Source organism: Mustela erminea, chromosome 13 (genome assembly GCF_009829155.1).
Source record: "Mustela erminea isolate mMusErm1 chromosome 13, mMusErm1.Pri, whole genome shotgun sequence".
NCBI classification, from domain to species: domain Eukaryota; kingdom Metazoa; phylum Chordata; class Mammalia; order Carnivora; family Mustelidae; genus Mustela; species Mustela erminea.
This window is the reverse complement of record NC_045626.1, coordinates 80426841-80448509: the sequence shown is the minus strand read 5'-3', so window position 1 is coordinate 80448509 and position 21669 is coordinate 80426841. Positions and strand designations below refer to the sequence as shown.

At 44.8% G+C, this 21669-nt stretch overlaps 1 long non-coding RNA gene across 3 annotated transcripts in view; it reads right to left on the bottom strand.

Moving 5' to 3' along the window:
* LOC116572203 overlaps window positions 1-21399 on the bottom strand; it is a 91637-nt gene extending 70238 nt beyond the window's left edge. For 2 of the 3 annotated variants that reach the window (XR_004278160.1, XR_004278162.1), the window contains exons 1-2: window positions 20987-21399; window positions 20606-20849 (exon numbers count right to left, since the gene is read on the bottom strand). This is a non-coding gene — a long non-coding RNA (uncharacterized LOC116572203). Of the gene's footprint in view, window positions 1-3779; window positions 3934-20605; window positions 20850-20986 lie in introns of those variants that run through there. The other variant, XR_004278161.1, reaches the window with a different exon arrangement.
* Between the last annotated feature and the right edge of the window lie 270 nt (window positions 21400-21669).

The following is a 21669-nucleotide window of genomic DNA, read 5'->3' as shown; positions in this document are numbered from 1 at the left end:
GCATGCATGAGTAGGGGAGAGGGAGAGAGAGAGAACCTTAAGCAGACTCTGCACTGAGTGGGAAGCCAAGCATGGGAGTCTATCTCACAAACCTGAGCCAAAACCAAGAGTCAGACACTTAACAGACTGAGCCATCCAGGCATCCCTAATACCTGCCTATTTAATGTTCTTTTCTCATAGTCATCTCTGTCACCATCATCAGTGCTTCCCAGCATTAAGCAGAAGGTGGCTATAAATGTGACAGGCACCTTATCTCTGTTGAATGAATGAATGAGTGAATGAATGATAGAGCAGCTCTGGGTGACACCCAGGCTGCTGGTATACATAGCACACTTTGAGTAACGGGGTCCTTTAGTATCTACTTATTTGAGAATTTAGAAAATATAGTTATTCTTATGCCATACAGAGATATACATGGAGTGGAATGCAACGTTCACACATATTTTTAAAAACCGAGCCCAAGGTTTTGAAGACAAACAGAAAACAGTACCCTCAGGTCCACCTGAGATTCTTGTCACACTCCGCTGATATCCATGGAAACCCTTGAGAAGAAAAGTTTGAGAACTCTGCCTACCCAGCATCTCAATCCTGGGACATGCCACAGGGAGACAACCCGGAGGCAGTCTTAGAAATTGGTAAACCGGTCCATACAGTATTTCTGGGTTACCAAGAAGAACTTTCTTCCCCCCAAACCTCTTTCAACCCCAGGTTCCTGCAGGGCTAAAAGGTGCACCAGAGGGGACATGGGCTTTGGACCACCCAGCCTCTGCCCTGTCTCTGTGTACTGCCAAATACTCCCTGGTAGGACTGCCTGACTGCCCATGACTTCTCCTGACCTGGTTCCTCGGCCTTCTCTTCAGTCCTCTGAACATTGCTGATGAACCTACTACTGTCCGGACCAAGCCAGAGTTGGATCTTCTGAGCTTCCAAGCTATACAGTCTAATCAATATTGTTGCTTTGGGCAAACACAATGATTCCCCATAAATAAAACAAAAGAAAAGGAAAACAAGGAAGCGAAAGTTACAAACAACCTAATTACTTGTTTTGTTTTTATTTATTTATTTGACACAGAGAGAGAGAGATCATAAGTAGGCAGAGAGGCAGGCAGAGAGAGAGGGGGAAGAAGGCCCCTGCTAAGTAGAGAGCCCAATGTGGGGCTTGATCCCAGGATCCTGAGATCATGAGCTGGGCCAAAGGCAGAGGCTTAACCCACTGAGCCACCCGGCACCCCCAACCTAGTTACTTATAACAATACAAGATCAATTTGATGAATTATGGGATAGTCATAAAATAGAATATTATATAGCCATGAAAATTAATGCAGAAATCATGCACACATAACGTCAAATTCAAGACCCTATCCCCAGAAGAGCACACACTACATGATAGTATTTGCATATGGTGGGAAATATGTGAAATTAATCTATGGTGTTGAAAGCGGGATGCAACATTCTTGTTGGCATGGTCAAGAGTGGGAAAGAGACTGGAATGTTGTTTCTTGATCTGGGTGTTATTTCCAAGGACACAAACATTTTGTGAAAATTCACTGGATTCTGCTTTAGGATATGTGTGTTTCTTCTGCATGTACATTATAGTCCAATACGAAAACTTAATGATTAAAAAAGTAGTTTTAAAATTTGGCTTCATAGACCCCAGAAAACCACACGGAATTCCTCAAAAAGCAGCACACTAGTGCAGAGGAGACCCTGAGCAGGAGGGTAGGGGCCAGGTGAATAAGATTACAGGCTTCCAAACACAGTGCATCTGGAGCAGGCTCATTTATAACTCTTCTACATATTAGGGAAGCATGGAGGGGTTCACTAGGACATTCAACTGTATCTGTAACTGTATCTGTAATGCAGTGTTGAAGTATCTAAGGGGGCATTGGGAGAGAGAACAGACACCAAGCTCTATTAGGATTTTCTGTTTTAACTATCAGTCTCTTTAGGAGCTGAGACCTCCCTGGATGGAACCAGATCTTATCCATATCCAGAATCTAGCAGAGGGCTGGATTAGCGGTCCATGCTAAACAGTGTTTTCTGAGTCTCTCAGAAAATTAACCTGGTAAAATCAGATTCTTAGAAACACTGAGCTCCTAGATCAACACTGCCTGAACCCCTCCCGTCCCCCAGAGTCAGGCTTTCAATTACATTGCATTTCCTTTTGTGTGAAATCCAGTGTCAGTTGGGTCTGCTAACACCTGAACCTGAAAGATTACAAATCTTTATCTCTTTGTGCCTCAGTGTCCTCACATGTGGTCCTGGTATGGACATATGGAGGACATGAATTGTTAAAAGCATAGACTTTGGAGGCCAGAGAACTAGACCCAAAGCTGTGCTCCATCTCTAGCTGGCTGCAAGACCTTGGATGGGGGAGACACTTTATTGCTCTGAGCCTCAGTTCATCTACAGAATGGGGACAGTGTCCACTTGCTGAAGCTGTGGGACATTAAATGACATAAAGTTGGCAAAACTCTTCACACAGAATCTATCCCACAGTAGTACTCACACAGATCATCATGCATTATGATGATGATGATGATGATGATGATTAGAACAAAATAGACTGAAATACAGAAACCAGAGCAGAACACAGCCAAAAGGAGGTAAGATTGTTCTGGAAAACAAACCAAGGAGAGAAGGAGAGAAGTTGTGCCCAAGTGGAAACAGCAGGCTTTGAGGCAAACACAAACATTGCTGTTGAGAGGAAGACAGAGGCGGAACAAGAGAGAGGATGAGTATTTTCAAGCTTTAAATGAACTGTTTTTCCTCCGACTCGGCTCAGACAGAAAAGTGCAGTCAGATATAATTGAGGGCTGACAAAGAGCAAAATATTTTTTCCGGTAAATACACTCATCTCTCCGAACTCACTTGAAACATTTTCTGCTTTCTAAAGAAGCTCTTATGAACTCGGAGCCACAAAGAATCACCTGGTGAGTGGCTGTTCCAAGAGGCAGCTCGGCGCTTCCAAGAAAGGGCTACAGCCCTGAAGAGTGCACACCCAGGGCCCCGGGCGGGACATCGGGGAGGGTGGGTGGCCTCAGAGGGGCCTCGTACCCACTGCCACTTGATGAGCCATGGATGGGGCTCCCCCAACCACGGAAGGCAGGGGGGAGCGGAGGGGTGGGGGTGGACTGAGGCCTCCCACCCAGTGAGAGGGAGGGTGGCTTGCCCTGTTTCACTGTTCAGTGCATGAATATCCAGGCAGTCATGGGGCCTGGACAGTGTGAAGGTCTAGGTCAGCTCCAACAGAAGAACAATACAAACCACATTCACCTTTGGACATTTTCTAGGAGCTGCATTAAAAAAGCAAAGAAGGAAGGAAGGAAGAAGGAAGGGAGTGTGTCCTTTTGATCTGTTTAGCCTCACGGGGGTGAGAAGCCACCATCGCGGAAAGCCCAGCTCTAGATGGTGCCAGTTTGGCCATCAGCCGCCAAGGGCTTACATTTCATTTTCCTGGGAGTCCCCAAAAGTCTAAGTTTCAGAGGGAGTGGTACCTTCCAGAAAAAGAAGCAGGGGTGCCTCGCTCATCACGGCGCTCTCTGGCCTGTACTGCAGAGGGGGGAGGGGGAGCTCTCTCTTTCTCTGTGTCGCATGCACCCTCTTGTTCATTCTGTCTCTGTGCTGCTTCTCCGTCTTTGTCTTCCTCCCTTTTTTGTTTCTCTCCGTCTTGCTGCTCTACCTCTGCCTGCCTGTCCTTATCATCATCAAGCTTTCTCTGTCTCTCTTAAAATGCACCTTTTTCTTCTTCCCAAAGCCACAAAAGCGAGTCCAACTCAGGGGTGGAAAACAAGGAGGTAGGGGAGATCCTACCTAGATGAGCTGGTGGGAGAAACTTCTCTGAAGGCAAGTGATCTGCGGAGGTGCCTGCCGGATGATGGGAGTAGTCGTGAGAAACCACCTCTCCTATGGGTGGGAGAACACTGTTCCAGCCTGAGTGAACAGACTGTGCAATGGCAGAAGCCATCGATCAGATCAGGTCCTCCTTTCCAATTTCATGACACCGCCTCCCCTAAGCCCACCAAGCAAATCCTTTCAATGAACTTTTCATAATGAGTACGTCCTTGAAGGTTTCCATGACAATGGAGTGACAAACTCAGATATGATCTATCCATGACCTTGTAGACCAACTGTAATAGGCAGTGGATCCCTTCAAACATTCACAGCCTACCTCTTGTTTATCTTTATCTTTCTCTGCCTTTATCTTTCTCTGTCATTCTTTGTGCTTCTGACTTAAATGTGCATCCAAAATACCTGGGGGATGGATTTTTTAAAAATACAGATTCCCAGCCAATCTCCCAATAGCTTCTGGTGCCATCTGGCTGTCGTGGAGCCTGGATCTCTTCCTTTCACAAAGCACCCTCTTGCCAGATGGTTCAGATGCAAGGGAAGAGTAGATACTGCTTTAGGAAACACTGACCTACTGCAGCACTGCCCCACAGCCCTTTCTGCGATTAGAGGGAAGTTCCGTACCTGTACTGCTGACCACCAGAGCCACTACCCACCTGTGGGTCCTGACCACTGGAAATGGGGCTAGTGAATGAGAAAGGTAATTTTTAATTTTGGTTATTTTTAATTTAAACAGCCACATACAACTAATGGTATAATGAGCTCTTCTTCCATTAATAAAATTCAGGACGCGAACACCTAGTTAGAGAAATTCTTTATAGACTTGTGTGCATGATTACTCACCCCCACAACTAAATCAGTTGGAGAAAACACACACACACTCACACACACACACACACACACACACAGATTTTTTTTCCCCCTTAACATGAGCCTACCAGTAATTATCATTTACTTCCAGGCTCATCAAAGACTCTCTTGCTCAATATTTACCATCCTCAGAATACCAGCTAGATCCAGCTCTCAGTATACAGTAACAGTCAACGAAGGCAGATGCCCCCCAAAAAAAAACCCTCTTCATAATAAAACTCAGCTTTTCTCCTCTGATGTCCTCCGTATCTCTTGTGCACAGCTCCCTCATGGACCCCAGCTGCCCAGGGCTCATGGAAGGCACTGGGCATTAGCTTAAACAGGAAGAAGGCCACACGGCTTAAGGGTCAGAATAGAGTCACTTACTGTATGACCTTGAGCAAGAGTAAGGACCTCAGTTTCCCCATCCGCCAACTGGAGGCACTTTGGCTAAATGAGCTCAAGGATTCTTCATGTTTTAAAAATCTTATTTAAATTAACACCATTCAGGGGCGCCTGGGTGGCTCAGTGGGTTAAAGCCTCTGCCTTCGGTTCAGGTCATGATCTCAAGGTCCTGGGATCGAGCCCCACATCAGGCTCTCTGCTCGGCGGGGAGCCTGCTTCCTCCTCTCTCTCTGCCTACTTGTGCCCTCTGTCTGTCAAATATATAAATAAATAAATATTTTTAAAAATTAATTAATTAATTAACACAATTCACCCAAATGTACTGAGGCGGCCATGGCATAATTATACATTTGTTAAATGGATAAAGCAAGTTTCCCATTTGGGGAATATGTGTATATATACACATACATGATTATAGATATGCACACACAGCAGATAGTACTAGAGAAAGATATCCACATAAAGGAAAAGTCCACAAGTGCACACACCAGAGTGTAACCAAGGGTTAACAAAAGTACAGCCTCAGGGATGTCCATGATCAACATCTACAGGTCTTGGCAACATGAGACTCCATCTTCATGTAACCACAGCTAATTCCCACACTCTCGCTCTCTCTTCCAGTCCAGGTGATTTGGATGGGGAGACTCCCCCCATCCCTTCCCCAGCTCCCGTGATGGACACGTGACCCAGGCCTGGCCAATAAGAGCACAGCATTCCCAGCAGGCCAGGAAGCTCAGAATGCAAGCCAGCCAATCAGAGCCAAGCCACGACCTTGCCTAGAACCAGGAGCAAGAAACGTTCTTTCCTTTGGCAGGAGGTCAGTCTGGAGGTGCCTTGGGGCCATCTGTAGGCCAGGAGGGCGAGTCTGCCTAAGAACGACCCAGCACAGAAAACGCTACAGTGATCTTCAGAGAAACAGAAGCTGACGGTCTGCTTGGATGCTCTGGACCCAGCCACGTGAGCCTAGATCTACCCAGGACTTTGTGGACTAGTAAGTCAACAGATCCCTCTCTCACACTGAGGCCACGTGGGGTGGGCCGTGACTTGTAGCCTTCATGGATACACAGGTGGCCCTGGCTGTAGGGGAAGGAGGTGGCCTCCAACTTTTATTTCGGGGACTTCTGTATCTCTTAGATTTTTCTTCACACCGGGTATAAATTTAAATTTTAAAAATACGTAGATGTCCTTGGTCTTAATAATAAGCATAACTCATCTATGTCAAGATCTTGCTATGGATCAAATACTAAATTAAACACTTCCCAGGCCTCATCTCATGTACTGTTCACTCGCTCCCTGGAAGACAGGCACCGTTGTCAGGACCATTTCCAAGACGGAAAGACTGAGCTTGGTAGAAGCTGAGCAACTGCCCAAGGTCCCACAGCAAATACACAAGGGAGACGGGCCTGGGACCCACGTCCTATGGGTCTCCGAAGACCCAGTGTCAGCCAGACACCAGAAGCTTCATAAGGAAGCTCTGTCTTGTGCACTAGACAACAAAGCTCCCGTGGCAGCCTTGTCCAGTGCTGAGTGTGCCTACCCCAGGGCCAGGCACCAGGGAGCTCAACATTTGTCGAAGGAGCGAATGAATGAGCGAATGAGCGAGATGTAACATCAAGGGCCTGAAGAGGCCAAGGTACGTGAACGCTCGTTTCAGGCCAACATCTGAAGCATTCCTTCCAGCTTCATCGGGGATGTATCTTAACAGCTCAGACATGCTTTCCAGTTGAAAACATTCATTTAATTAGCAGGCTTTTTCCAAAACGGATGTGCCTTTCTCAATCACTGTGTCTGCGGCGGACATTTGTTGAAAAGGTGCCCCCCTCCCCCCAACATCAAAGCTTCTGCTCTGCAGACCTTTCTCCCCCAATTACTTCCTCGGGAGAAGGACAGCCGGGCAGACGGGAAATCGGTCACAACGTGCAAGATGTTTTCCCTTTGTAAAAAAAGATGCTTATGGTAGAAGGTCCTTTTTGGGGAGGGGGTAAGAGAAAAAAAAAAAAAAACACCTCCCTGTCTTTTTTTAATCTGTGTCTTTAAAAATCTGTTTCTTTCATCGAACAGCATAGACTCTTTGCTGTGAACTGCCAAAAATCATTTCTCATTGACATCTAGCTTCACCTACCCCCACCAAAATAGTACTGAGAACAGTCTCTAAGATACTATTCCATTGGGTTTGCTGTATTTCTTCCCGATGTCTATGGCTCCTGGGATGGACACTGTGGCCCTTGTGTCCTGGCTCGGTTTGATCGTTCTATGATCCTAGAGCCTGGGGCTACCGTCACTGTGAAGCAGAGAGGGCATCTATATTTTGGAAAGCTGATATTCCGTAAGAAAACACAGTTCTTCAAATCCACTGAGGCAGAGCTGGAGTGGGCCGAGTCGACCCTTCGCCCTAAACTCTTCCATAGCTCCCCACTGCCATCTGGATAATGCGTGGCTCACAGACCTGAACCCTGCCTACTCTCTGACCTCAACTCTGCCCCTCTAGGGCTCCAGCTAAGGAACTTATCTGCAGTTTCCAGCATCCTGCTTCCTCCCTTCCCCATGAGCTCCTCTGGATCTCCCTGAAACATTCTCTGTGTCCCACCATCTTCACCTGGTTGACTCTACTCGGTGTCAGGTCTTGGATGGACGTCACCTCTTCCAGGAAGCCTACCCTGCTCCATCCCTCCAGCCCCACTGGAAGAACTGAATTAAGTGCCCTTCCCAGCACCCTCACAGCGGACCCCTGCAGCACTGACGGCTCTATTATAAATGCCCCCTTTTCTATCACCCTCCGTGAATGCTTTAAGTGAGTCTCAGACTCACACAAGACCGTCAGTGAACAGTTGAGGGAACAGGATAAATACATGAACAGGGGAGGCAGCAGAGCATCCAGGTAGGAAGCACATGAGAGAGGGCACACTTAGAATGATTCTTCTTCATTGAAAGGGCTGAACTGCAAAGTGCAGAACACGATCCTGAGCGTAGTGTGAACCCCCACCCACGGTCTCAGGGTGCACGGAAGACCAAATGTCCCCCATTGTGGTCCCAAGAGGGCCATCGGCTTGTACCTCCAATGCAATGCCAGCCCGGCAGGACTGCTCACAGTTCTCTGAGCAAACTGCCTTTATCCCACAGTCTGAACCAGCAGAGCCAGCTTCCAAGACAAGCCACCTGGAAAGAGGCTTCAAGGTCATACAGAAGGTCAGCGTGACAAAAGAAGGCAAAGAAGGTAGGAAAGTAAAGATTCTTGAAAGGAGTGCTCGCTTTCCTCGGCTTTGGGTTCTGGCTGCTTCTGCCCAGCCAACTGCCAGAGAGCTAGAGCCGAGAACAAAACAGGCAGCGGGCACCGGGTGGCAAAGGCTTAAAACCCAGGAGAGTCTTTTCCCTCCGAATTTCAGAGTCCCAGGAAAACTCCAGCTTGCCCCTGTTTGCTCAAACCCGTGGTACTTAGCAGATAAATGGGCTTTGGTGTCTTTCTACTATCAGGGACTTGCCGTGGCCCACCTGCCTGGAGACTCTGTAGGGCAGGAAGTTGCTACTTCTGCTCTCTCGGGACCTCTAACCTCTCTTCCCGGGGCCATCACTCTAGGAACTGTGAGGGACTTCTGGCTCCATGAGTTTTCCTCATTAACCGAAAAAACGCTTTCTTGCCTCAAAATGTATGCTTAAAAACCATGCGTAGCTATTTTTGTTTGAATCTCCCTCTCCCCGATGTTTGAATTTTGCCTTCAAATCTTGCAGGATCGTGTGTGATCTTGGGCAAATGACCTAACCCCTCTGAGGTTCGTCTCTAGCGCGGGATAATAATAGGCCCTCTCGGGAAGGTTCACGAAGATTAAATGAGATGATACACAGCAAACCCCGTGCGTGGCTCCGGGTGGCCACAAAGTAGCGATCACCAACAATTCTTACGAGTGCATCGGAGTGAGTTCCTTTTCTGAGTAATGGTTTGCGTAAGACCACCATCTTTTCTCACTCAGATTGGGTAATCCTAAAATAGTGCGTTGAATGAACAAAAATAGATGTTTCTGTCTTCTGGAAATGGAGAGCCCCGGCAAACGCACACAGACAAAGACCTGGTTTACAGGGCCTCCAGGGTGCATCAGGGAAGGAGTTGTGTTATTTCTGTTGCTAATACATTCCTGATAGCCCCTGTTTCCTGGTTACTCGCCTCTTTGGCTCTGATTGGCCAAGTTCCCATTTCTTGAGGTTTTCTACTGCATTTGGAAGCTATGTTATGAAAACCTTGGAGCTTCCACGAAAATGAAAACTTCCTTTTCTTCCCCTTGCTCCCCAGAGTATGGCCCCAGTGGCCAAATACCCCTTCCAATCTGGAGGACTGTCCAATTTCAAGCGCTCTGTAACGAAGATTCCTTCGGCATCAGTTGACCAAATTACAGTATTTGGGGATCTAAACCATGCTCCTCTGCCTTGCCTCTTACACCGAGAAGTGGCCAAGAAAAATCCTTTGATAACTCATGCATCCCGCTTCGGTTCAGATCGTTTCACTCTGTGTACATGGTATATCTTGCTTGGTCTTTGCTTTTTAACCAAATTTTTAACCAAAAATTTTGGTTAAAAGCTTTGAGAAAAACCAAATTGCCTTGCATGGCCACAGGGTATGGGAAGGTGTTGTAATAATACCACTAACCAAAGAATCCATTTTTTTTTTCCTGAACGCCTACAAGGATTTGGATAATCCCAGAGTCACAGGCTCATTTTCTGCTCCACGGTGGCAGGCCGGAAGACATCCACACCGGGATAAATGACTCTCTTCTAGCTCTGGCAACCTTCGCACAAAGCCAGCCAGCCCCACAATCTCCAAAGATAGCTCCTCAGCTGAATTTCCTCCTTCTCAAGGTCTCTTGATGGTAATGTTGCCTATCCAGAATCAGCCCCCAAGTGCATGTCCACACCCTCCTCCTGCCACCGAGAACAGCACCGAGAGCCGTCCCAGCCACAGTAACCAGGGGTGGAGTGCCATCTGCTGGCCATTTTCATAACACAGCGTCCTGCTTTGCCCACACAACTAAATGTCCCCCCATTTCAAAACTGCCAAAAGAACTTGATGGTAGCTTCAGGCATGAGAACAAATGGTTATTGCTATTAATATCCTATTTTTTGTAATAGGCATTTAGAAATAAAGCCTCCTTCTCTTTAACCTTTTTTTTTAAAGCATTTAAAGGAAAATCAGAAATCTGGGAGCGATCGGTTCTGCTTATAATTGCCTTTTTTTTTTTTTTATCGTCGTGGTGGTTGTTGTTACAGTGTTATATTGGTGAATGATAATAATAAAGTCTTGGGAACTTTGGTTTTACACACCTATAATCAGGACCCCTAAATCAGCGTGCCATAATTTCCAAAGGGATTTATGATCCCCGGCAAGTTTATGAGCGCTTAACACAACAAAGGCATAAATAAATAAAGGGAAAAAATAAAACTGAAATGAATGAGCCCGTTTCCAAAGGAGCAAGAATGCAGCTGATGAAGGTGTATTTGGGGGACTAGGCTGATACGTTTCACGGGAAAATAAGCATTTTTACTTACGATCGTATGGGCTCATTTCTTTTATTACATTTTGGGGAGTCTATTAAAATCCAGAGAAAATACCGGAGATTCTCCTTCTTAAAGAATTTTGCCAATTCTGAGAGAGAAAACAAAATGTGCTTCTTTAGAGTTTTACTTTGCCTCTGCTCCTTCTGGTTCCAAACTGTGGGCTCGTGAAACTGACAGAAGGGAAAGGGACGCCTTTCTTCAAAAGAACCCATGACGCATTTTTATTTGTAATGTTCGCCAGGAAGCGTGTTGATGACATTCAAAAGTCAGATATTCTCTCTCTATCTGCACCGTATGCAAGTCTGCCTAAATGATCATTCACATAAGTTTAGACAAATATATGGAAGACCGTACAAATTGCATACACACACGTTCGTGTTTCCATCTCCATGCTTAGAACTGCCCACTCCGGAAAAAAGCCAGGACTCCGGCTGGATGTACATGAGCTTTCTACACTGAACAACTCACTGGGATTCTAATAGTTCCTTTTGTTTGTACTTTGCTCAGGCTTTTAGAGACACCCACAAGCTTCAGTTTTTTCTGCAGGAGGAGGATTTGTTCAGAGTTCCTAGTATTTTCAGCTCCTTCGTTGATTTCCTTCCTTTCCAGTATTTTTAGTTCCTGAGATAAAACCTCATTTATAATAAAGTCAAAATCCCTGGAAAACATTTCGTCAATGAAACATCCAACTTTGCTGTTCATTATGTTATTGAATGAATGGGTTTTTATTTCCTTGAAACCTGGAAACCCGGTCCTGATTATTTAAAGGCAGACACAAAGGCAGAATTGGGTGGGTTTTTGTTTTTAATGTTTTAAGATGTAAAGATTTTATTTAAAATGTTTGCTCTCTGTGGTAAAATAGCCTTTTTTTTAAAGGCACAAGTTTGCTAGGACCAAATCATTCACTTTAGGAACCAGGATATGTCAGCACCCGATTCAGTTCCAACAGATCTTAATTAAATATATGTCTGAGTCTCTCTCTTTACCACTACATATTATTCATGGTCCCTGGTCTAACATGTTGAAATTTTGAGGCATGATCGAATAACACTTTTAATTGAAATGAGTCAAATAAGAAGTTCTATTTCTTTTCTCTTAAAAAAAAAAAAAAGTTCTATTTCTTTACAGGGTTCTTTCATTATTCCCACTCCCCCCTCCCCAGAAATTTGGGGAGGTTTCCGCAATCATCGTACATTTGAAATACCAGCTGCTAACTTCAACCCAATTTTCTGCCCTGTTTGAAAAGGATTTTTTGTTTGGATTTAGTGGGGTTAGGATCGAGAAAGAGAGAACATGCACAGAAGATAGAGAAAAAGAGAAATGCACATAAACAGTTTTGCTTTGAAGTTGCTACATAATTACTGTTCAGATCTATCAAAATGTCCTGAGAGAGCTGTTCCTCGCTCAAATCTGATGAATGAACGGGCAAGCAGGATCGGGGAAGACTTTTAAAAGGAATGGATCAAATTAAGAACACGAAGAAATGCAACCAAGGTAGACTGAAAGATGTGGTGGTTTTGGTTGTTTAGTCGTAGAACAGGCATCAGAAAGGAGGAGCAAGACAGGAAGGTGAAGGAAGGGGAAGTGGAAAAGAAAGAAATACACACAGGAGGGTAAGAAACAAGGTGGGGGGGGGAGTGAGAGAGAGAAAGGGAAAAACATTTACCAAGCTGTTTTATCTTTGTGTGTTCTCCTATTCAAAGCTGTGTCCTTGGTGCAGAAATTAAGCATTACGGATAAAACACAGAAAGAAGGGATACATAGTTAGTTTCCCTTTTTCATTTCCTTTGTTGGAATACTGGCTTGGTACATCTGAGGAGAGAACGGGCTGCAAAGTTGAAGAATTTTTCTTCTTTGAGCAGTGATCAAACCAGCACGCTTACAGCCCAAGTTCCTAATGTCACAGTGCCCCCTGGAGTATCGTCTGGAAGGGACCCTAACTTCCAGCTTGAACTAACGTCCCCACTCTTTTCTTGTTTTTCTTACAATGGGGAGGGAAGAGGGGGGCAGGAGGGAATCGGAAAATTTTTAAACAATCTCAGAACCTTTTGAAGAGCTGCCTCTGGCCAGGGAAAAGGAGGATTTCAAGAAATAACTTCCGATTTATTTCAGATAGTTAGGAGAAGGGGGCAAGAGGGAATAAAACCCTTCTCTTCGTGCTTTTATTTTTTTCCTTCCCCCTTACCCCCTTAATCCTATTTTAGTTGAGGTCTGACCTTGGAAATTTCCAAAAGACTTTAATCTCCTGTACTCCAAATTGCTAAAGGGAGCTGAAAGAGAGAGTGTATGCATGTGGTTAAAGGCGGTTTAAAATTGTTTATTTATGAATGGGTTAGACTTTCCTGATACTAAGAATGTTAACTAGTTCATTAGGCTCTCTTCGTAGATTTAAATCATTTTTTTTTCCTTTTCTTTCCTTCCCCCCCCCCCCCACCAGACAAATCCATTCAATCATTAAAACTCAGCTGAGAAAAATGATCTTAAGCTATGCCTTCTGCCTCTGGGCAGGTCTGACCCACTCAAACGTTAATATTCTCAGATAGCTGGGAAATGCCATTTGGTATTTTCTAGAACTACACTGCTCTTCTTCAACCACCCCCCGCCAATCTTTTCCAGAGAAAACAAATTACCTTCATGTCAAAATAGGGTAGGGGGGCAGAAAACAGAGGAAAAGAGTCCTTTCCCAAAATATTTTTGAGATAAAAAAGAAATCAATGCTCTATGCAGATCTCAAATTTGGGGAGGTACAAACTCATTGAAATCATTAGGTATTTCATTTTTTCAGATGAAAGGCTCTCATTTTGCATTACCGGGTAGAGTTCTGATGTAATTCGGAGTGTCACTTTGGAGGGGCTTGGGTGATTAAGTCCTTTTCATTTCTTTCATTAAAGGGCCGATTTCCCTGATGTGGGTTATAACTTCGTTCCAATCTGAAATTTCACCCACCCCTCACTCCCCACCCCCTCGGAAAAGGTCTATATGTATGACTGATTTTGAAAGAATAACAAATCCAGTTGTATACTTATTTTTTTTAACTGCTTTTGATTTTATTGACCTACGAAACGCAAAACCACTTTACTATCATTCTCAAAGGTCCATTTTAAATCACAAGATACGTCAAGGTATAATTACATTTAAAACATTTGGTAATTATAGGAAGAAAGACTAGAAAAATGGCTTTAAAAAAAGGATTATTGGAAGCAATTGACTCTCAAGAAAAGTCTGTCTTTTATAAGTTCATAATTTCCCAGTAAACTCTTTTAAGTTAATAAACATTTTCAACATGAAGAGCTTTAGAAAACACCTCCCCCCATCTGTCACCACAAATACACACACACAGAAAAAGAACCTAAAGTCTTTTAAAATATGCGTGTGTGTGTGTGTGTGTGTGTGTGTGTGTGTGTGTGTGTGTTGTTTTTGGGGGGGGTTGGGGGGTTTTGTTTTGTTTTGTTTTTTTGAGAGAGACCTCAGAAACGGAAATATTTCTCAGGAAATGTCAAACATGAACGTCTACACAGTATCTACATGAAATAATAAATCAAAATCAGCTTTTTTTAAATCTGACAAAACACAATAAACGGGTCTGGGACATTATTTTTGTGCATGTTTTTTAGTTCTCAAAATACCCAATAATAGATAATGCCCTATTGGGAAAGATAATGTGTGTTTTTCTTGTACCTTTGTGGGAAAAATATTTTTTGCCCTCTGTAGAGGAAATTAGATATATATTTGGGGGGAAAAGACTATAATGTTTCACTGTGATACGATCCAACAAAAACCCAGGAAATTCAAAGTTCGACTGATGCTCTGCTAAAAATTCACACCACTGTACCCCTTTACTGAGTTGAGAGCCTAGAATGTCTGGGGGAACCTCAAATTTCCTGACTGCCAACTCTTCTCCTGTCTAAACACCAAATTGTTATTTAAACAACATTCCCCGGCCTTACAGGGTTGCCATTTTTCTTTCTTTCTTTTTTTCTTCCTTTCTTTCTTTTTTTTTTTTTTTTTTTTTTTTTTGGTCCTTTTGTTTCTCCATGTATATTTTTTACCTTTTCTGGTACTTTTTTTCACCCCACCTGAAATGTATATATTGTATTTTAACCCCAGTGACCAAATGCTTTCTGGGGAAACTGAATTCCTTTTTCAGTCAGAAGAGAACTTAACAAGAGAGGAAAAGAATCAGAATCCTGGGGCTTCCAAGCTGAGGAAAACCACCAAGGATATGGAGCAAATAAAAAGCAAAAGACAGACAGAATGTAAGTGTGGAGAACTGGGCGTGGGGGAGCCCCCGTATTTGTCAGTGCACCCAGAAAAACATTAACCGTTAGGGAGTCACACCTTTATGAAAGTTCCAGTTACGAAATCAGATTCTAAAGCCCAACACGCTGTCAGGAGCCCTCTCTAAATGTTTTAGCGCCCCAGTTCCGCACCATTTGTGGATTCCAGATCATTAATTTACTACTGGGTTGTTAATTACAGCGGAGTAATGGAAAACCGGGCTTGTAGATTTTATGGACGCTGCTTCTGTACGAGTTGACTGTTGCTACTTTCAGGGACTAAAAGCTTAAACTTTAACTGCATTTTAAGTATCGGGGCTGGGGCGAAAGGGGCTGTGAGTCGCTCTTTGAGCTGGTAAGTAGTTAGTTATTAAAATGGGCTTTGAAGCTCTCGGTGTATGTCTGCCTATTTTAAGGGTCCCAGCAAAAAAGCTTTTTTTTTTTTTTTTAAATGCACCTAATTTGGATTTCATTGAATTTTCTGCATGCACGGATGTTAGGATATTTTGGTGAATTTAATTCCCCCAACCCCTCTGTATGAAAGAAAAGAAACTCTTTCTTGAAGAGATTTAAAAGGGAAGAAAAATCCTTTTTAAAAGGCTTAAGGGAGAGGGGGGAAGGAAATCAGTGGTAAGAAGGCTTTATTTTCTAAAGCTCAAATTCCAAAGAAGGAGGACTGTCTACGTAAGAACTGAAACTAATTTACCTGAATTCCTTTGTCACTGCCTGGCTCTTGACTAGTAAATGATTCTTTTCACTAGCCAATAAAGACAAATCAAAAGCATGTTTGAAATGGATGGGTGGTGCCAGGCAGCTCCCCCCCAGACAGAAAGCCCGCTGGCCATGCCCTGTTCGCTTTGGCTTCCCCAGGAGGATTTCGAAGAGGGTGCTGGGGTTTGGACCACCCTACTCCGTTAGGGAAAAGAGGGGACTCATTGGCTCCGATCCTTGAACTAAACTGCCTTTTTGGTGCTACCTAGAGGGGAAAGAGAAAGTACCTGCCCCCGAGTCAGGTCAGGTCGACAAACCAAACCAGGAGATGTCTGGTCTTTGTTTCGCTCTCAAAGGCTGTTTTAGGATCTCTGCCAACAGGAGCGGTTGGGGAAGTGTTTGTCGCTCTTCAGAAGACAGCTCAGACTTTCTGCACCTTAAAATCCCTACCTTTGTACAACACGGACAATATCCGCTGCCTTCCTCCTGGGAAACATCAGAGAAAAGGAGGATCTTAAAAGCAAGTAACTATATAAAAATACCGCGATTTAAACGCTACTAGGACAGCCCCTTCTGCTCCTGACGTCAACTTGGTCTGGATGACAAAGAACCTATACGGGAACCACACAAAAACCACCTAAACATTATTACTCAGAGGCAAAAGTACGTAAGTCAGAGAAGGCATTCGACAATGAATATTTAATCCTGACAGAGGTCACAGCTTTTCAAGCTTGCTCTTTCCATCTTGAAACTGGAGTTGTAGGAAATTAACTATAGGAAGGAATGAAGATAAAACTTCTCAAAATTCACTGTCCCTGGATTTTCCACGCTCGGGGGAGGTTTTGAGGCCCAGTTGCCAGACGATGACATGCCTCCCGTTGAAAAATGGATGAATTAAAGCTTTTTGCTGTTCTCCCGTCCAAATTGGATGGGTTACCCAATTTGACTGAGTGCTTAGAAATTAGTCAATAAGGCAACTAATTAATAATTTGACCAGGAGGGAAAAAGTCAATTTCTCAGCCACACACAGATGTAAGCCAGGGATCTTCTTTGAGGCCTTGCTTCAAAACGTATGCTTAAAAACCTTGCAACACAAATAGTGGATCACCTTATTGCACTGAAAATCTGTAGGCTGAGTTAAAAAAAAGGAATTCTGGGTTCAGTTCATTTTTATGAGTCTTTTTCTTCCCAGTGGAATGGTATCTTGGAGGAAAAGGATGGGCAGAGGGGATAAAAATGCTGTGAACTGGAATTAATTTAATGCAAGAAAGAGGGATAATACATTTATACAATATATATTTATAAACTACACTGCTTTATAATAATATAATCACAGTATAGTGAGTATTTCCTATGTCCTAAGTACAGCAGTAAGTAAGTACCTTGAACACCTTATTTCATGTTTACAGTCCCACAGTGAGGTGGGCACTAGGATCCCCATTTTACATGTCAGGAAACTGAGGCCCACTTGTCAATGAAGACCATAAAATACTAAATAAAACAGCAAGATTTTGGACCCAGACCCATGATTCCAAGCCCTGCCTTTCAATTCTTCACCTCTGTGAGCATGGGGAAAACTAGCCGATGGATTTGTTGCCAATTTTCTCCCTGCCTAAGGAAGCCTGAATTGCTTCTAAGACTGTCCCTAATTTTCTGTATGGCAGTGGACAAGGTGTGTCCCTCTGAGCCTCAGTTTCCCCTAGACAGAGTCAGGGAAGTTCCCCAACAATAGCTCCATAAAATAACCTTGTCACCCCATATTCCTAATTCGACCAAGAAACATGTTCTTAAGAAATCATCGGGTGGGGACGCCTGGGTGGCTCAGTTGGTTGGACGACTGCCTTCGGCTCAGGTCATGATCCTGCAGTCCCGGGATCGAGTCCCGCATCGGGCTCCCAGCTCCACGGGGAGTCTGCTTCTCTCTCTGACCTTCTCCTCGCTCATGCTCTCTCTCACTGTCTCTCTCTCAGATAAATAAATAAAATCTTAAAAAAAAAAAAAAAAAGAAATCATCGGGTGTTCCGTCTGTACCCGGAGAGGCCAAAACTCAAAATGACACCAGGATTTTTAAAATCTGGGGTGGATTTAAAATCTGGATCTCTTAAAGAGATCATTCAGATAAGTTTCATGATTTAGTTGCAAAGAGCAAAAGCAGCCTGGGTTTGCTTCAGGCTTGACCACTCACTGGGAAACTGGGGCTTCCTCTCTCCGAGGCTCCGTGTCCTCGCCTGGGAATCCAGGATAATGGACATACAGAGGAGACATCGCGGGTTCAGTTCCAAACGGCCTCATCAAAGCAAACATCGCAATAAAGAGTCAAATGACTGTTTTGGTTTTCCAGTGCCTCTAAAAGTTATGTTTACACGATACCATAGCATATGAAGTGGGCAACAGCATCATGTCTTAAAAAAATGTACAGCTCTTAATTCAAAAAACACTTTCTTGCTCAGAAATGCTAACCATCAGCTGAATTTTCGGCGAGTCGTGATCACAGATCACAGATCACCACAACAAATGGACCCATGATGAAAAAGTTCGAAATGTCATGAGAATTACCAAAATGTGGCACAGAGACACGAAGTGAAACAGGCCGCTGGGCCAACAGCACCAGGCGGGGTGACCGCAAACCTTCCATCTGCAAAAAACACAGTATCTGTCAAGTGCAAGCCACAAAGCCCGATGAGACAAGTCGTGTCTGTATTACTGATACGTACATACATGTCTCACAGGTTATAGGAGACCATGCCCCAGAGTGCCTGGGACATACTGGAGGCTCAGTGAGTGTTACCAGGATGATGATGGCGGGGGTGGGGGTGGACAAGGATGGTGGGAATGATGGCGGGCGCTGGCGACACTGGTGAAGATGGGGATGGTCATGGTAAAAATAGTGATGAAGATGATGCCGATGAGAACGCTGGTGGTGGTGATGGTTCTACCAGTGAAAAGTGTGATGGGGATGGGGCTAACTGACTCTGTTTACAGCTGGGGAAACTGAGGCCCCAAAGTTGTATAGTAAGAATGAGCACAGCTGAGATGAGAAATCCACGGCCCTAGTGCTGGCCCATCGCTTCTTCCTTGCTGCGTGCTAAAAATAAGTGGAGTAGCATTTGGCTGAAGGGAACTGGGAACTGGGAACGGGAGGTCACGGAGGCCTCCTCCCCGCCTCTGGCTCATTTTACAACACTGGGGAAATCACTGTCCTCATCAGACCTCATCCACTGCCTTTTAGGGATGATGCCACCTCCTGATGTTTAACCAAGAGGTAAGGGAGGAAGGTGAGCTCCAGAAAGCGGATTTTTAGCTGGGAGCTCCCACTGATCCTCCTGCTGCTACATTTTGAGAAATTCTCCCTAGAGGAGTTGATTTATTTTCTGGCTTCAGCCCAGGAGACTAAATAACTTCTTGAATCTGTGCATTGAGTTCTCTGGCTGGGGCTAAGTGGTCCCTCAAGGGGCTTGTGATCAAGCCCGGGAGAAACCAGGGTTGAAGGGAAGGAGGAGGAGGAGAGAGGGATGAAATTCACATAGTTCACGCCACGCAGGAACAACAGAACTGATATTTTAGGTCAGCCACATCCTCAAAGAACAGCAAGTTCTCCTAATAATGAGACAGAAATTGGTTTCAGGATTCAAAGGAGCTCCACTGCCAGGGGAAATCTGCCACTGGGGCCCAAAGCCAACCAACTAGAAGCACAGGTGATGCCGTTTCCCCTAAGGTCTCCTGGCAGACATTACTAACAGATACTAGAGTTCCCCACAGAGCCCCAAGTAGCCTCCCAGGGTGCCTCAAACACTGAGCTCTAGCGACGCAACCAAGAGCAATCGATCAGAGTGGACACAGTGATGAAAATGATTTTCCACCCGACATGGAGTAAGACCAATACATGATTTATAAGGCCTGTGCCTGCTGAAAAGGCCATTAAGAGACTAGGCCAGAAGGGGGGGTTTACCTTGAAAAATGCAGGTGGCATCAGCTGGATTTAGGCCTGCTTGTCCGATCACAGTCCAAACACTGTGGTTGGCATTTCATTCATCTATCCATTCATTCACTCATTCATTCGCTCCCTCGTCCCTCACTCCCCGCCTCAATCAGTCAGTTCCTCAGTCCCTCCATTGTTGCTCAATACAGTCCCTGTATTGTCCCTCTAATGAGTTGAACCTCATTTTGTAATTCAACTAATATCTACTTATGGTGCAGTCTATGTGCAGGGCACTGTCCTGGACACCGGAGCCATAAAAATGAACAAGACCAACCCAGCCCTGTCTACACAGAGCTTATAATCTCACACAAAAAGTGAAATTTAACAATGAGACAATTATTTCTTTTGTAATTGTGATCACCGCAACAAGGGAGAAATAATGGACACTTCTAGAGACACAGGTTAGTCTAGTGGGGGAAGGAATGCGTGCCCCTCCCAAACATGAGTTGGGTGTGGCCCTCACCTGCTAGAAACCCCTTCCAGGCTGCTCCCTGCCCTCACATCCAACTCCAAGCCCCTAGGTAAATAACTTCAGGTCCTGCCCACCTGTCCACCTTGCCCCACACCAGCCTTTCTCACTAAGGACACACAACCCAGACTAAATCCACAATTTCTAGAATGGGAAATACTAGATTGTACACCCCATATGTGCAGAAACGAAGCATGTTCTGTTCCCTGCTGCATCCCAAGTGCCCAGGGTCCTTGGCAAAAGGCCAGGCACATAAGATGAACTTGAGAAATGTTGTAAATGTGCAAATGAGTGATTCTTTGACCCCGCCCTTGGCACAGTGCCTAGCACAAAGCCCTGAAATGTTTCAGTGTTGGAAGAGCGGAGGGAAAAAAGGAAGGAAGGAAGGAAAATGTAGGAGTAGTAGGGAAAGGTCATGCCATAAACCAAGGCTTTCAAAGCTCTAACTCCCATACAAAAAGACCTAGTCATTCTAAATGATTTCAAGAACAAATTATTTTTAAAAAGAGAGAGACTCATACTCACCAGCCTGGCAACACAGGGTCCAGTAGTGAGAAAAAGGAGGCCTGACTCTAAGCAAGATGGGTGGGGCCCATTCGGATGCTGCAAGCCAAAAAGCATTTTTGTGGCCTTGTAATTTCTGAAAGCTCTTGGCGGGGCTAACTGGCTCCAGACGCGGCCTCCTGAAAAGGTCTCGTCTTTGCAGTTCCTCAGTACTTCACGTAACTAACCTCAAGCTCGGCCATCTGCTGGGCCTCTGTTTCCCCATCTGTAAAATGAAGTAACTGGGTTAGTTCATCTCTAACACCGTGAATCTGTCTTAAAATCCCTTCTTGGAGTCCCTTCCTGACCACCCACCTCACCTCCCAAAACATTAATAATTATTATTATGAAAATAGTAATTACCATTTATTAAAGTCCTTTTGATTTCATTAGGTATAACTGTCCTAGAAGGTAGATTTTTTTTTTTTTATCTCCGTTTTACAATGCTGAAGTACAGAGAGGTTATTTACCCAGCCCAAAGTAACACAGCCAGAAAAAGCCGGAATTTGATCTTCGCCTTGTCTAAACCCAGGCCCTCACTGACCCCACTCCGTCCACAACTCTACAGCTGCTGGCGGAAATGGTGTTTACGGAACACACAGATTCCTAGTCAGCCTGCAAGGCAGGCAGAAAACCGGAAGGAAGATGTTTGCAGGGACAATAGCGTTATTTTCTGCCCTGGCTCCCTTTTTCCCTTTTTTTCTGGGGAAGTTGTCTCTCATACATATAGTTTTGGAGAACCTTCTTCCTCCATCCACATGGTTCTGGTTCTCAACAGCAGCAGTCACGTGTGTCCCAGGTCACATGACCCAAGCCCGCACTCTCCTAGAACAGCACTCCTTCACTGGCCACAGCGATTGGTGATTGGTTCCAGTTGCAAACATGTGACCCAAGACGGCCAATCAGAGTTCTCCTCTGGTCCCGAAGTCGGGACCAAGAAGCTTTCCCATTCCTCTAGTGCTGTGAGGCTCAGACGGTAGAAGCCTGGAGTATTTTGTGACCTTGACCCACGGCGACAGTCCTCGCCACACACAGCCCCCTGCCCC